A 16,532-nucleotide genomic window follows, 5' to 3' on the forward strand; every position below is an offset into this window, starting at 1 on the left:
ATTTATAAAAATATGATAATGAAATGGTTTATATTTTGTGACTTTGGTTTGAATTATTATTTAATAATTTGTTGAAATTTATATTTAAAACAATATTTAATGATATTCAATCAATATATTACAAAAGAAAAAGCAATAAATTAAAATATATTTTAATACTTTAAATTATTCTAAATAGTTTTAGATTAACTATCAGTGAGTACACTTGTTGTTAAAAACTCAAATTAACTTAAAAAGTATGTATAGGTCTAGTAAGTATTGAAATATATGTTATTATGTAGTTATTTCAAAAAATTATACTGTAAATATACATACCAGTAGCATTAAAGACGAAAAACGTTTGTATAAAATATGTGCTTGAGTACCCCCTAGTGTGTCAAACCCCCACTCAATCCAACATAAACCATCCAAGAAATTGAATATTCTCTAAATTGGTGATGTACACTCAGTGTGTGTGTGTGTGTGTGTGTGTACAATATATGCATAACAACTATACTATGTGTTTATTATAATATTGTATTTGTATTGTACTTCAGGTAAAAAAAAAAAACAGAAGCTCTAAAAAATATATATCCTCCATATCGAAAATCTTAAATACGTCTGTGTAAACAATTAACGGTGATATAATAGCATATCGTCAAACGAGTGGGGACGGGGTCGGTTACAATAACATGTATTCTATAATAGTGTTAATCATACCATAGTCCATAGTTTAAGTACATTGTAATAAAATTAACTCAAATAGAAAATTGAACAGAGAATGTACACTTGATATTTTAAACGTTATGTTTGGACATTTTTGGACGGTATTTCATATAATTTTAAATTTTCGACAACTCAACGGCATAATTAACGAATGGTTTATTTCAATTCAAATTCTCTACATGGTCCTCAAAATATTATGATACGTACTTATATAGTTATATATGAGTATTATATTCAACTGACTATGACGACGACGTTCTATGATAGAAGTTCTATACCGAGCGCTAAAATATTATTATATTTAGGCATCCCGGGGAGGTTATTATTAATGACGATATAGTCGGCGGCAACCGCCGTCACACAAAATTACTCACATTATATAATATTATTATTAAACGCATATTATAATAGTACTTGCACCATCGTGTATGTATGTTTGCCTGGCCTATTATGCTGTGCGGCCCTCGTTCATCCGAGTGCAAATCATCGTCGTGTCGTACACATATTATAATATTGTTTTGTTTGAATTATTCACACACACGTCGTTTACGTCTGCGCGTGACTAAATAATGATCTCAAAATAATATTTTACCACTGTGCACTCTAATATTGATCGTTGTAAATTCGACTGAAACAATTTAAATAGTTTTCAAAAATAATTGGTAACCGTTACTTGTTAAGTTCTAATCGTGTGTGACTAACTGTGCAATAATCATGTTAGGCTATTTTCGGTAGGGTCTACTCGCTTTTATAAGCTATAAATGATCACGTGATCTACATAAAACGTTCCACGAGAAACGAACTAGAGCATAGACGTTAATTTATTTTAACTTTTCAATAGGTACCGTAAGGTATTTTTAACAAAATTCTGCGGCCAGTCTTTAAATGTGCCCATATCATAATAAAAAAAACGGGAAAGTAAAAAATAGCATATTCTGCTATTAATTAGGTATCAAATGTACCTTGTAAATGAATGGGTTGCTGCGATATTGCAATGGATGTGTTAAATTTGAATTAAATGATAAATTACGAGTATTATTAAGTGCAATTTCACAAAAAATGTTTTCACGTTTAATATCTTTAAATAACAAGACAATAACTAAAATTGTTACCTATTTGTTATTGAATAATATAACCAATATAATACGTTATATTTAAAGTTTTAAATTTCAAATAAACATAACAAATTTGTGATAAAATAATTTTTAGATTTTTGGGTTTTAGTTTAAAAAGTACAAAGAACTTTGTATTAAGTTTTTAAGCCTTATAGCTATATAAATTAAAAATATTATACATTTTTAACTACAAAATAATTTACAATTTTTTTCAAAATTTTAACTTCACACACATAATATAAAAATTATACTTCTGTTTTCTGCTATTTATTCTGAACGGAGCGATAAATGGATTAATTTTACAATGATATGTGTGTATTTTTAAAAAAATTCTATACATTTAAAAATCTATAATACTATAATAGTCAAATAGATTGTTTTAATACTTAATCACAGTATCAAAAAACATAAAATAAACTATAATATAGGCTGACTAGAACCGTCTTTGCTTAGAAAAATTTTTCATATTCAATGATTTATAATTAAACATATATTTTATAACAGTTACTCACACTATATACAACAGTAATATACAAAAGGCGCAAAATGGAATCCACTTACCTACTTATATTTTTTTTTCAATTGTTAAAAAAAGTACTGGGGACATTTTACTTTTTGTCCTCTAATTTATTAAATAGATAAAATGAATGCACGCATTTGCAAGTATGTGATTAAAAAATAATGGATGATTGAAAAAAATTAAATATGTTTAACCGTACCAACATCACACTATATGATCAGACAAGCGTAACTTATATAAAAACTGAAAAGATAATATTAATTTTAGTTGTGAGAATTAATTACGAATTTTAAATACCTATCATTATTATACACCGGATCAGAGCATTAAGCATAATTTATATTATATAAATTATAATCTTGTATAAGTTGCTGACAAATAATAATTTCGTAAAATCTTACAAGTCACAACCAATATTTTTATTGCCTTTATCGAATCTGAATTATTAAATTGTACATTAGCATAGTTAAACAAATAACAATGCATAATATCATCTATATATTTATAGATTTTTCGGATTTTTATATTAATTATATATTTGAAGTTTGTGGTTTCAGGTTTGTTTGTTAGTTAAGTTGAGTGATGTAAATAATGGATGTCCGATTGGGAATTGTGTTTAAATGTTGTCTAAAATTTGATTTTGTTGTGCGAAGTTTTAAGTTAATTTAACTATCATTATTGTAACAGATTTTCCTATATTATACAAACATAAAACTTTAAGTAGTATATAATTAGTTGTGAGTGACAATACAGCGGGGATAACATTATTAAAGTTAAAAGTCATATAATACTCATAATATATGTTAATAATTTAATACTGTTTCAGCCAAAAAAAATAATTGTTCTAATTATAATATTTGCTTACGAATTAGCTAGATGTAGTAAATTATACTAATAAAAATTATAACTAAAATCCAGATGATATTACACAAGTTTAATAGCGTACATTATCAAGAGTAGTTTTAATGGAATTCTCTGTGGTTAAGCCTTAAAGGTTAATTCCACGATAAGAAATAATGCTGTCATTAGCAAAATGCAAATAGTTTCAATTTGACAGACGTTTTGTTCTAACAATATTTGAGGCGAATCTGCTATGCGTTATAAAATCTGTACATAATATTAATTATAGTGGGTTACTTTTAACTATGTTGTGCTGTTATGGTGAATATTTGTATAATCCATCGCTGTTAATGCGATGTTCGTTAAATTTAAAGTAAAAAAAAATCATGGAAGTATGTCTTCCATGTGTTTATCACATCAAAAATGTAGTAATGATAAATAATTTCTATCACCATTCAGCATAAAACACCTATAAATACATATGAAATATTGTCCTGATTGTACTTTGAATAAAAGACAAAAAGTAAACAAGTGCTAATTTATTTAATTTTTTCGTAACTATTAGTTTATTATTTCAACAGCATTGTTTATTTTTTACTTTATAATTAACTCAAACATATACATAGGTAAAAAAAAGCAATGTAGAATTAATGTTAGATTTAATGAATATGGCTGTATTGATATAAATATATAAATATATAATATAATCAAATAATTGTCTGCAAGATCTCCATAACACAGTTACCTATATAAATTTATACTTTTACATGATTTTTTTTACCACCTAGCTTCTTTCCTCTGAAAATATTTTCTATAGTTCCATTATTATACGCATATACTATAACAATATACGTTTAGAAAAAAAAATGAGTTTAACGTCTATAAATACATTACTAAGAACTAACAAATAAATATAGAAACATTTTTTTGTGGTCGGGTAAAAATGTTTGTTGGTGGGACTTTTAAAATTTTAAAATTTATTTATATAATAAATATTAATTATCGTGTATTTATGTATATCTTTAGATTTAGCATATTAAACGAAGAAGTCTATTTCAATATTTGTAAAATTAAAACACAGTGAATCTTCTATATAACGAACTTTCATTTCACGAAATGTTCTGTTTAACGAAATATTTTTAAGAACAATGACCTTCATTGTTAATGAATACGTAATTCTATTTAACGAATCCCTCCATATTACGATTTTTTTTTTTGTTTCTTATTTGACTTAATTATATGGAAGTTTCACTGTAGTATCTTTTAAATGTACTTAATAGTTACCAATATGAAAAAGATATAAAATAAATTCGAGTTAATACAAATAATAAAAAGATAATTATACATTTAATTTGAAATTTTTAATGCAACTTTTTCATAATCTTTCATAATAATTAACTGTATTTTAGTTTTATCTATAAATCAGCATTGTTAATGAATAATCCTTTATTTTTATGTTAAATTTTAATACATAAAAAACAAATAATTGTAACAGTACATTTTATATATATATATATCATATTATTTATTAGATTAATATTTTATAGAATATTGTTTCAAATGGACTTATTAAAATGTTTGTCAAATACATATATAACTAATAATAAAATAATAAAGCCATAATCTAACCTTAATATTTTAACTGACTAAATTTCAAAAATGCTAAAACGTATGAGCATCAACTCCTTTACGGAATTACAAATAATTATTATGAATTATTACACTAACATTTTATACCTCGTCTTTAATTTGTATTTATTATATTGAAATATTATCAAATCTATCTATTTTTTATTACTTTTTAAAAAGTTAATCACTTTAATCTGTATATAAATTATACACGTTTCCATAAAAAGTGTATTTAACTTACTTGAGAGAAAAACACTTTTAATATACAAGTGGCATAAAAAAAGTTTTTACATAATAATATGCTTAATGATTATTACTTATGACTGGAAGCCTAGAACCGATGAATTACATTTGCATAATATGCTTATCAACCACTAAACTTTAATGTTAATTAAAATGTAACAAGACCTACTAAATGTTAATACTGTGGTCTGTGGCCTGTAGAATTTGTGGCTTTATAATATTTTTTCATAGTAAGTAGGTAATTATAAGCTTTTTTAGTTTTTTTAGTATAATAAAGTGGTTATACACTTCTTTTCTTGGTCAGTGTTTTTTTAAATCTTAACCTAATGGATTATATTTATACGTGTAAAAATTTTAATTTAAAACAAAGTTTACATTGAAAAGATATTCTATATTTTATTTTATTTTTACATTTTCTAAATTCCCTTACTGTTTATTTATATGGATTAAATAATATAATAATATATAAATGTCACATCTATGTCAAGTTATCCGTTTAGTAAAATGGACAACATTTGCATTCAAAGTGTTCTTACATAATGTTGGATAATATTTGATGATACATGAACTCAGATGGGTATTCTTTTAAATAAATTTCATTTTTCAAAGTTTAATAATTTATTTAAACATCCATCAGGTATTATTATTTGTTATTACTAAGAAAATATTTTATTTTTTAAATATGTTTTCTATCATTACTTATTATCATTATTAAATATTTAAACAAGTTTATACAATTTGAATTAAATTTTTAATTAGCATTAAACTATGTTCATTTTATAGTTTGGAATTTTTCTTTACAATAACAGCTAAAAAAAGTCTTAAAACCCCAATAAAAAAGATGCAATTGTCAATTTCTCTTAGTGTTATGTCTTCATCTTGATCACTAGGTTAATGTTAATAAAATTGTATGTGGATTACTTAAATAATTCTAACATTTTATAACACAGTGTTTAGAATTTTAGATTCTAAAAGGTTAAAATCATTTTTTGTTCGATTATCAGTACGGTAATAATATTACCTACTTGAATCTATGAGTCTATCATATTCATCTCCAGCTCCGGGATTACAACATCAGTGCAACACAGTCTCTGATTAGAATTTTAGGTAATTTTGACCTACTATCCTATAAATAAATTGAAATACCTAATACAACAATGAAATTGATGTTAAAGAAAATATATAAATGGAAATTATTGTATTTGTAATATTTTCTTAACTTCCTTTTATATTCTTATCGTTGATAGATAATACTTCTATAATGTTTATATACTATGTTCACAAAAATCACATAAAACTCCGTGGAGTCCTTTTTTTTATACGTTTCTTATCTATAAATACTAGAATGAGTAATTATTATCTCGATCACAGATATAAAACACAGCTTTATATTTGTGATCTCGATTTTCTTATTTTAAATTTTAACATTATAGATATCGTCTAAATCTTCTTCCGTTACAATTTTTAATAGAATTCTAAAGGTTAATTGGAAATAGCCAACAGATAGTTTATCCGATTTTCGGATCTTTTCAAAATATATCCTTTTAATTTTGTTACCTTTCATCTAAGCACTTAATAGAGGTATTTTGTATGGCCTGGCTGCTTTTTACAATAGTCTCCTGGATTGTATGATTATATAATAATATACATTTTTGTTAATTAATAATAGGTAGTAAAATTAAATTAAAAAAATAATGTTTTATAGTAATAATTTTAAATTTGTCAAATTAATAATAATGGATCACCAAATAACAAAAAACGTAATTCGTTAAAAAAAAAGGTAGACAAGTGGGTACTTAACTGTAATGGATGTGTTAAATTTGAATTCAATGATATATCAACGTATAAGAAAAACATTTCTTAGCAGAAACGATCTGTCAGTCTAGGATATAATATTGATGAAAAATATATTTCGCTTCGTAAAAAAAATAGATTTAAGATTAAAAGATTGTTGTTATCAACTATTGTCACTTATATAAATTATAAATCAATAGATAAACGACATTAGTAAGTTTGTTGTTTATTGTTGTATAAATAACTTAAAATGAATCTAAATATTTTGAAAATATAATTAAATATATATATATGTATATATCAACGAAAAGTTTTAACTCCACATGAATACTATTTTTGAATTACAAAAATATAACTAAAATTAATTAAATTTGTTTAAATTTGAAATTTAAATGTATATTAATTAATTATACAAAATTTTCGAGATGTTGACAAAATTACTAAAATTTTAACATTAATTGTTTATAACAAAATATTTTGATTATGTATTTTTGATATTTTATTTATGCATAGAAACAACTAATGAAGAATTTTTTATTACATTTTCAAAATTTTGACCAAGTGATACATTTATCAAAAATAATAGAAAAAAAAACTTAAAGTTCGTATTTACATAAATAGCTCAAAAATGTAAAATATATTTTGTTAATATTTGGTGGAAAATTAAGTGTTTATAATATTATTAGTTTTGTCGTTTTTGAGTTAAACCAAAAATCCAAAATCAATTTTTATTTTGTCAAAAGTTTATTTTGCTTAAAAACTCCTATTTTTTATATCTGTTAAGAGGATGCTAGCGTAGTATTTGTTATCTCTCTCTAACCCACGTGCAACATAGCAAATTTTACATTCACAAAAATGACTATAACCATTAACTATATTAATTTCTCAAATTAGAGTGAAATTACCTATTATAAAATTTAAAGTTAAGAACATTATCTAGGGCATCTCATAAGTGCTTTATTATATTTATAAACGAGTTATGAGTTTTTTTAAATTGTAAATTGCTTATACATCTTAAAAAACTCATGACTCGCTTTAAAACTAAAATATAATAAATCACTTAGAGATACCCTAGATAATGTTATTAACTTTAAATTTTATAATAGATAATTTTACTCTAATTTGAGAAATTAATATGGTTATAGTCATTTTTGTGAACGTAAAATTTGCTATGTTGTGCGTGGGTTAGAGAGAGAGATAAAAAATACTACGCTGGCATACTCTTAAATATGGTTTAGGACGTTTAGGTATAAATTTCGTAAAATGCTACATAATATTATCGTTATTGTTCAATAATTCAAAGTGGAGCAACGATGGTTCCATTTCATTTTGTGAAACAGATGCATAGTGCATACGTTTTATATTTTATGGAATGGATATAACATATAGGTACATAATTTATTGTATTGACATTGATATTTTTAAATTTGATCAAACTTTCAATAAAATATTGTAAGTAACTAAAATATCGTGAAATATACCACAATGTTAACGTGTACAATAAGATCAATATACAATATGCATAATAATTAGTTACAATATTAATTACTTATTACCTATTAGATATGAAATACAATTATTGACGAAACAATTTAATTACCTAGATAAACGTTAATAATAAAATTTATAGAATTTAGTTTGGAGCAATTCATGTTGAAAACAATCTATTGTTAATTATTTTAAAAGGTTATTGTAATTAATATACACTATGTCTATAATATTGTATACATCGAAACGTTAGCACATTCAACATACGTTTAAAATAGTTTTAATCAATCATTCAACGTTATGTTGTTTATTTGTTATAATATAATATAATATTATATTATATTATATAATACCGATTACATCTAACTATAGTATTTAACATTGTCGAGTACGCCGATTGCTCAAACGTACACAATAAACGAAAAACCAATATATTGTAAATAATTTATTAACGCTTTGCGTCTAAGTAATCGAGTCACATGATCACTACTACTGACCCCGTACCTGTCCTCACGTTTTCCTTATATATTAATTATATCATAACATTGATTTTATGTTTAATCTAGTTATCTTATTGACTATGCATAAAATTGTACTAATATTATTGTTATATTACCATTCTCACCCTAGTTATAATATGCTTAAAATTTATTAAATTAACTGTTGTATGTTATTTATACAATTGACAATTGTTATTTTAACCTATTTGAATGTGTTTATGTTATTATTTAGCTTATTGTTTTTAAATTTTACTTATTACCTATGGATGTTTTCTTAATCTTGTTTTTAAATATCAACATATATTTTAATTTGTAAACGTTTAATACAACAACATGTATATATTTAGGTTAAATCATTCACTAAACTGTGGTTTTTTTTCAATAATTAATACTCCAGCTAATAAATACTAACTAAATTGATATGTGTAAGTAGTTATGAATTATCAATCGTAGATATTAGCTATTTATTTTAAATGAAAATAAAATTGATGGCATTATTTAATTATAACATCAATTTTAACATACTTTAAAAATAATACAAATAATAATTTAGGTAGGTAATAAATTCGAAAAAAATACTTTGCATTTAGTAAATAAATACATTTTAAATCTTTAAACAAAGTAAATTATAAAAAACTAAAAAATTGAAATTTGGACTCGAAAATATATACTTACATTATTATAGGTTGTGGATTACAATAAATACATATTTTGTTATTTGAAAAAATATAATTAGTTGTATACTCGTAAAATATTATTTGATAATAGTTACATTATACAATGTACAAACACATTGATAATAATTCTGAATAGATTTTAAAACTATTGTGTTTAAACTATGCGATACTAATCCATTAACTGTATTTCTACTGTAAATTTGTTTTTGTTTATTGAAATATTATAACATTTAGTTAAACAAAGTTTAAGTATACGATTGCTTGGTGAATAATATAGTAGTGTGAATTTATAATTTTACAGTTCAATTTTTTTTATATAATTATTATTCTTTTTCTATTCAAATATTATTTTGCAGTTTAATTTAAGTATAAAATAGGTGATGGTAATAATGTGTAATTGAACATATGAATACCTAAATTATTATTTATAATAATATATCAACTTTGATTTATTTAAAAGGTAGGTATAATACAAATAAAGAAAAAATTGATAGTTTTCATACTAAAAAAGTATATATTTGTATCAAATTATTTTTCTGTTGCACAGCAATACATTTTATTTGATAAATAAATTGACTATAGTCAGGCATTAAAAATTAAATTAATTAATTAAAATTAAATTTAGGCGTTTTTAAAATATAATGCAATAGGATATTATACATTTATAAATAATATTGTTACCTATAAATATTACAAAAGAAAAGGGAGAATATATAGTACTGTATCTCATTATTGAGGATTGAGGAGTAAGTCACTGTGATGTACCTGTGTGTTAAATTTGAATTCATTGATAAATCATTGCATATATAAAAAACAATTCTTAGTAAAATGTGTCAGAATATATTTAATGATATATTTATATCACTATAAAGTAATTTATTTTACTTTAAACATTTGTTGAATTGTGGTAATATATGGTAATTTGTTTTTGAATTGCAACCAAATATTAAAAACAGATTGAAAGTAAATAGTTTTTCTACGACTAAATATCCAACACCATTAAAATTTCAACTTCAAACGCTCAAAATAATTTGTCTTTCTGGATAACTTTTTTTATTAAGAACACAAGTCCAATTGTACACAGCAATAATTAGACCAACTCTAACATATATAGATGGGTGCAAGGTGTGAAATACAATAAACCAAATAAAGTAAAAAATGGTTTGGTTTTAGAAAAATTATTAAGAATTATCTATGGTGCATTAAAAAAAAAAATAATTAACAATGAACTGATTCTAGTATGTATTAGAGAAAAAAAAGAGATCCGGAGTGGTTGCAAGAAGTACGGCCGAAGATAACTGATTTTGTAAAAACACAGAAAATTGAATGGTTCATCATGTAATGAAAAATATCTCAAACTATAAACTTAAGAGTGACAATAGAGTACGGAGACCAAATAAACGATAGATTGATACTTGGGAATTTGGGATTAATAACAATACCTAAAGAAGTTTGATATGAAGTGAATTGACAAGAGAGAGTACGTATACGCAAACACGACAGGTAATCAGAAAACACACTCAGTGGTAACAAAAAATCTTCGGATTTGTGAGACGAGAACAAATAAAATAATTGTAAATTAAAAACGAACTTAGATATTTTAGTATCTCTTTTAAGTCAATATATTGAGAACAATGTAACCCGTAGCTAAACCTCAACTTGGGAAAAAATGTGGATTTATTGAAATATTAAATTTCGTATAGTTCTGTATCATAGCCATTATTTTCTTATAATTCGATTTATATAAATACAATTTATATTTTATATTTTTCTTTTACATCAACAATGTAGTACAAAAATAGTAGGAATTTGTAAATTGTAAGCTACATAAAAATATTATGACATGATTTTTTTTTTTTTTATTCAATTTTAATGATTATTATAGATTTATTATAAGTTCATATAAAATAAAAAAATACTTGGTAATATTTAATTAAAAACCATCATGTTGTTAAATATCATGTTTTAAGTGTCTTTTATAAAATTATATTTTGCAGATTACAATAATTATCATATTAAAAATCTGTATGGACATTGAACTGTCATTGCAGTATAAATTAGAGTTATGCAAAACCTTTCTAAATTAAAATATTATCCAACTCCGCAATCTAAAATTATTAAAAAATTGAAACAGTGGATCAAATATATGCTAAGCACTGTAAAAAATGCTCTCAAAATAAATTAATCAATATCACTACTATTTTCCAACACGCTTTCAAGGATAGGAAGAAGGGGCTGACTATAAATACGAATGTCTAGACTCTAGACTGAATAAAGTAATAGTAACAATAATAACACGTATTCTATCATTTCTCTCCTTGTATGTGAATATAATTGTATATTTAAATATTGTTATAAAAATATGTTTGCTTTATGCCATAAAATACAGATTGTATTTATGAAATAAAAAATATATATTTTTAAGCTATTGAAAGCTATTGAATACTAAATAGCACTTCCAAATGTTTTATCAAAACGTAACCTTTTTAAAGTTGTCTTTTCATAAAATTACATATTATTAAAATGAAAAATTGTCCATTACTCGAGGTGTTATTATGTTTGGGTAACTTGATTGATTCAATATTGTTGAACAAAGGTGCCAAGCTTTCCTGGGTGTATTTTAGAAACAATATGCTTTCAAGCATTGCTATGGGATGCAAATTAATTGACAAGTTAAACGTGTAAAAAAATAATATAATAAACAATATATGTTATATATATGTATATATGAATAAACATACAAACATTAAAACGATGGACGCGGTGTTTAATGTAATTACTACTATAAATATCTCTAGCGTATATATTACCAGATTGAATGTGTCATTCAATCAAATCGAAAAAAATGTGCTGTCAATTTATTTCAATTTGACTACTGGACTGTACGTATAATAATATTTCAAAGTTCACGTTGAATAAAATTATGGAAAATTTAAATTGCGCATACAACCGTACACGGTATACGAGTATAATAGACGTAGAATATTTGTACGTCAACAAGAATATGCTGAAGAAAACACTTTCTAAGAGTAGATCACCATCAGTAGCACGTTATTCACCATTGAATAAAACACATTTCAAGAGTAGATGATTTGTGTGGAAACGGTTCATGAGTAAACATTAAAAAAGTCTCGTTCTAGATCTAGAAGCAATACGAATTTGAACAACAAATTGTTCGTCCCTTCGAAGTTCTTCTCGCCTGCATAACAAGTCTCCATCACCCTATTGTCATAAAAAATATACACGTCCAATCATAGATGATAATTAATAATGGGGATGTACATTGGTTTATTGTAGGAATAGATGTATTAAAATTGTTTGTATACATCAGGAACGCTATAATACATTCGATATTCGATATTCGATATTATATAATATAATACGTGAAAAAAATTGTCTGTTCATTTTGTTAGTTTAAGAGGTTGCAGAACACATTTTGTGATGTTAGCTTTAATATTAGAATAAATTTAATTATTATCAAATTTAAGGATAAAAATATTATCTAGAGGATGACATATGCTTTTATTGATATTGTCATTACATAGTGTGTTATGAACATTTTAAAGTTGTAATATTTTAGTTATTTACTAATAGCTTTACTTTAATTAATAGCTATAACTCATTTTAAAATGATAATATCAATAAAAACATATGTCATTTCTAGATAATATTCCTACCATTTGATAATAGGTAAATTTACTCTAATAATGAAGCAAAATATTTTCTGCTGAACGAAAATTTGTTATGATGTACGTTAGTAAGGCAGGGACAACACATGCGGATAAAGCGTCCTCTTAAAATAATAATACGTTGCTCACTTATCGCTAATATTATAATATGGATCGCAAACAGATAAAATACAAATGAAAAATCTTTATATGATTTTTTTTTCAAAATTAAATAATAACTTTAAATTTATTTTACAACATTTAATCTACAAAAATCATATTTTCTCTAGGGATACTGAATATAAATTTAATGAACAGTTTAATAAAGTTTATTTAATTTTTTTTTTTATTGTTGAACTGGTTAAAAGTGGAAAAACGTATATGAAAGACTCGTTGAAAATGTAAAAAACTAATTTTCAATAGATAAAATAAAATTTCATACAAATTTTATAATGTAATTTATGAAGAATACGACCAATTTAACTACAGAAGAATTGAACAGCAACATACTCCATACAAAATTCTAGAAATATAATTTTTTATTATTATTTATTGTATGCACTAGAGAACATTTTTTTTTTTTTGATAAACAAGTAATACATAACTATAATTTAAAATATTTTTTTATTACAATGATAAAAATGTATTTACAATGCATGTTTCAAATATTTATATTATGATATTAATTACACAATAAGTACATTAGTTTTTATATTTAAAAATAATTATAAGTACAATTAAAAATTGACATTTTGTTAATATAAATTAATATAAATATATTTTTACTGTACATATTATACATATAATATAATAATATATATTTATATATAATATAATATTTTACATAACAATATACAGTATTGTTTTTTTTAGAACTTACATTTATAAAATTTAAAAAGTTATTTGTATATTTATTATACGTATAACATGATATGGTTGATTGTTTATCTTTAATATTCAATTTTTTAGTTATAAAGAATTTTAAAAATATTTTTTTATTGAATTGATTATTTACTACAATATATGATTTGTTTGTGTTATATCTACAATGAACGACAATGAACAATTAACAATTAACTCCCAAGTTTTTTGGTTTATAGTAAAGTGAATATAATTCTACATTACGCATATCTAATAACTTTATAAAAAAAAAAAGAAATTTGAAAACCATTGCCGCGATTAATGTTTTATTTAAAATATTTATTATTTTAACTGATCGACGAAAAGCGCCTCTATCATAAGTACTTAGATAATAAACTATCATATTATTACTATTTGGAAAGTAATTTTTTAAGAATTTTTTTACAATCACGTTCATGTCGTCCATATTTAAAACGGAAGCGAACGTATTCGACGGTGTACACTGTACAGCGTTACCGTTGTAATTTAAACTATCGACATTACTCGTTCTTGGTATAGACGTTTAAATGCGCGCTCTGTTCACATTGTTATTTCCGTTGTATAATATGAATGGAATGAATGATTATGTAATATCGTCGAAGGGCAATATAAATGGAAATGGCATATAAAAATATAATATAATCTCAAATAAACGATGGGTTTCGCGATTGGCTATTGATAACTGCATAGTTTTCAATATACTATTTTTTTTTTTTTTTTGTTAACGCTTCGTCCAAAGCATGTACAATGCCGACGTCATCCATAGATCTATTCACATATTATGCCATTGTGATTTTTATGTTTCCACGCTCCATGCGACCACCCGCTTTCCGGATTTATCGTTAACCGTTGTCTATGAACCAAGCTCGGAATTCGTGTAGCACTCGTCCCGGCGCTGTTCGTTTGCCGTATTTGTTGAAAATATATTTTTTTCTATCACCAATACGTGAGAATACGCTTTGTACCGATGCGAATGGATACTCGGATCTAGTCGTAAGCACATAATAAAAGTCTAACCCGATTGTATCTACTGATGTTCATATTCGTACACCCGTGTTTGCTCTGATGACTGCAGACCACACGCTTCCCGTATTAATCATCATTTTAATGTCAAGTTCGGCGAAAGCGAGTATATTAGCCACAACACGGGCGCCCGTGCCAAGAGCTATAGTGTTAGTATATAGAAAAACATTCGCGTTCAACTCCTTTACATTCTGGTGAAATGAACTTTTCGCGACAGTCAGACAGTATCAATCTCTCTAGCGGTGTCATTGTTCAACATAAAATAATCATTTTGTTTACTATTCAATATATTAAATCGGTATTCTACACGGTGAATATTGTCGAGACTCCGTTTTACTATTACTTTTCGTTCATTGTTTATAGTATACCATAATTTTTTGAAATCTAAATAGCCTGTCTGCAATCTGTATTGAGTTTTTAATTCCGAAATAAGTAATATCAATATTTTTTTTTATAGAACCCCTACTAAGTGGTTTACCATTTAAACCGGATTTAAAAAGCAAATTTCTTACGAAAATCAATCGATATATCTACACTTGTAACAAAATCATTAACATGAAATTCAAACATGTCGATGATTTTCTTTATATTATTAAAAGCAACTATAACACCGTAGAACAACATATATTTGTAATTAATGATGTAAACTTTTTAAGAGACGTTTAAATAATTATCTATGTATTTTAATGTAAATATGACATTTAATAGAAATATTATATAATTGTATACTTGTATTCTAATAGGAAATATGAAATTATTTTTAATCTGCATATTATGACCATTGTATTATGTATATTTATGCATATTTGCAGGAATGTAATTTTTGAAATAAATACATATTATATTATATAGGTATGTACAGTATTGAGTTATAATTATAGTTGATAAATGTTATTATATTTAATGCCAATAAAATATTTATATATATAATACATATATACGAGTATATCTTAAAGATAACGGATGTGCTTAATAATTAAATACATTAGTGTATTTAACATGATATTTTTTTTTTTTTGGATTGGTAAATAACAATCAATTTAATTTAAATCTTAAAATGAACTACTGGTTTTCCAATAACTTTTATATCATCTCAAAAATTGAAATATATCAACCCCTTCTGAGCCTAAGCCCCTATGGTAGATATTTCCATATTTTTTTGAAATACTCCTTCGGCTGAGCTTTTTATTCCGAATATACATCGAGTGTTGTTTAACCTGTAACCTTTTATGTAGCATTGTACACTTTAACATTGAGTACCTATTTACGATTTATTTTGTTTAATTATTAAAAAATTGCTTTACCATTTAATATTCACGTCAGTATCTATATGACTATACCCACCAGTTTAAAGCTTAATGGAAGATACCTTTTTTCAAAAAATTAAAAGCTATCTTTTTAAGTACATTAAACAACAATTTTAATCTAAT

Source organism: Rhopalosiphum maidis, chromosome 3 (assembly GCF_003676215.2).
Source record: "Rhopalosiphum maidis isolate BTI-1 chromosome 3, ASM367621v3, whole genome shotgun sequence".
NCBI lineage: Eukaryota > Metazoa > Arthropoda > Insecta > Hemiptera > Aphididae > Rhopalosiphum > Rhopalosiphum maidis.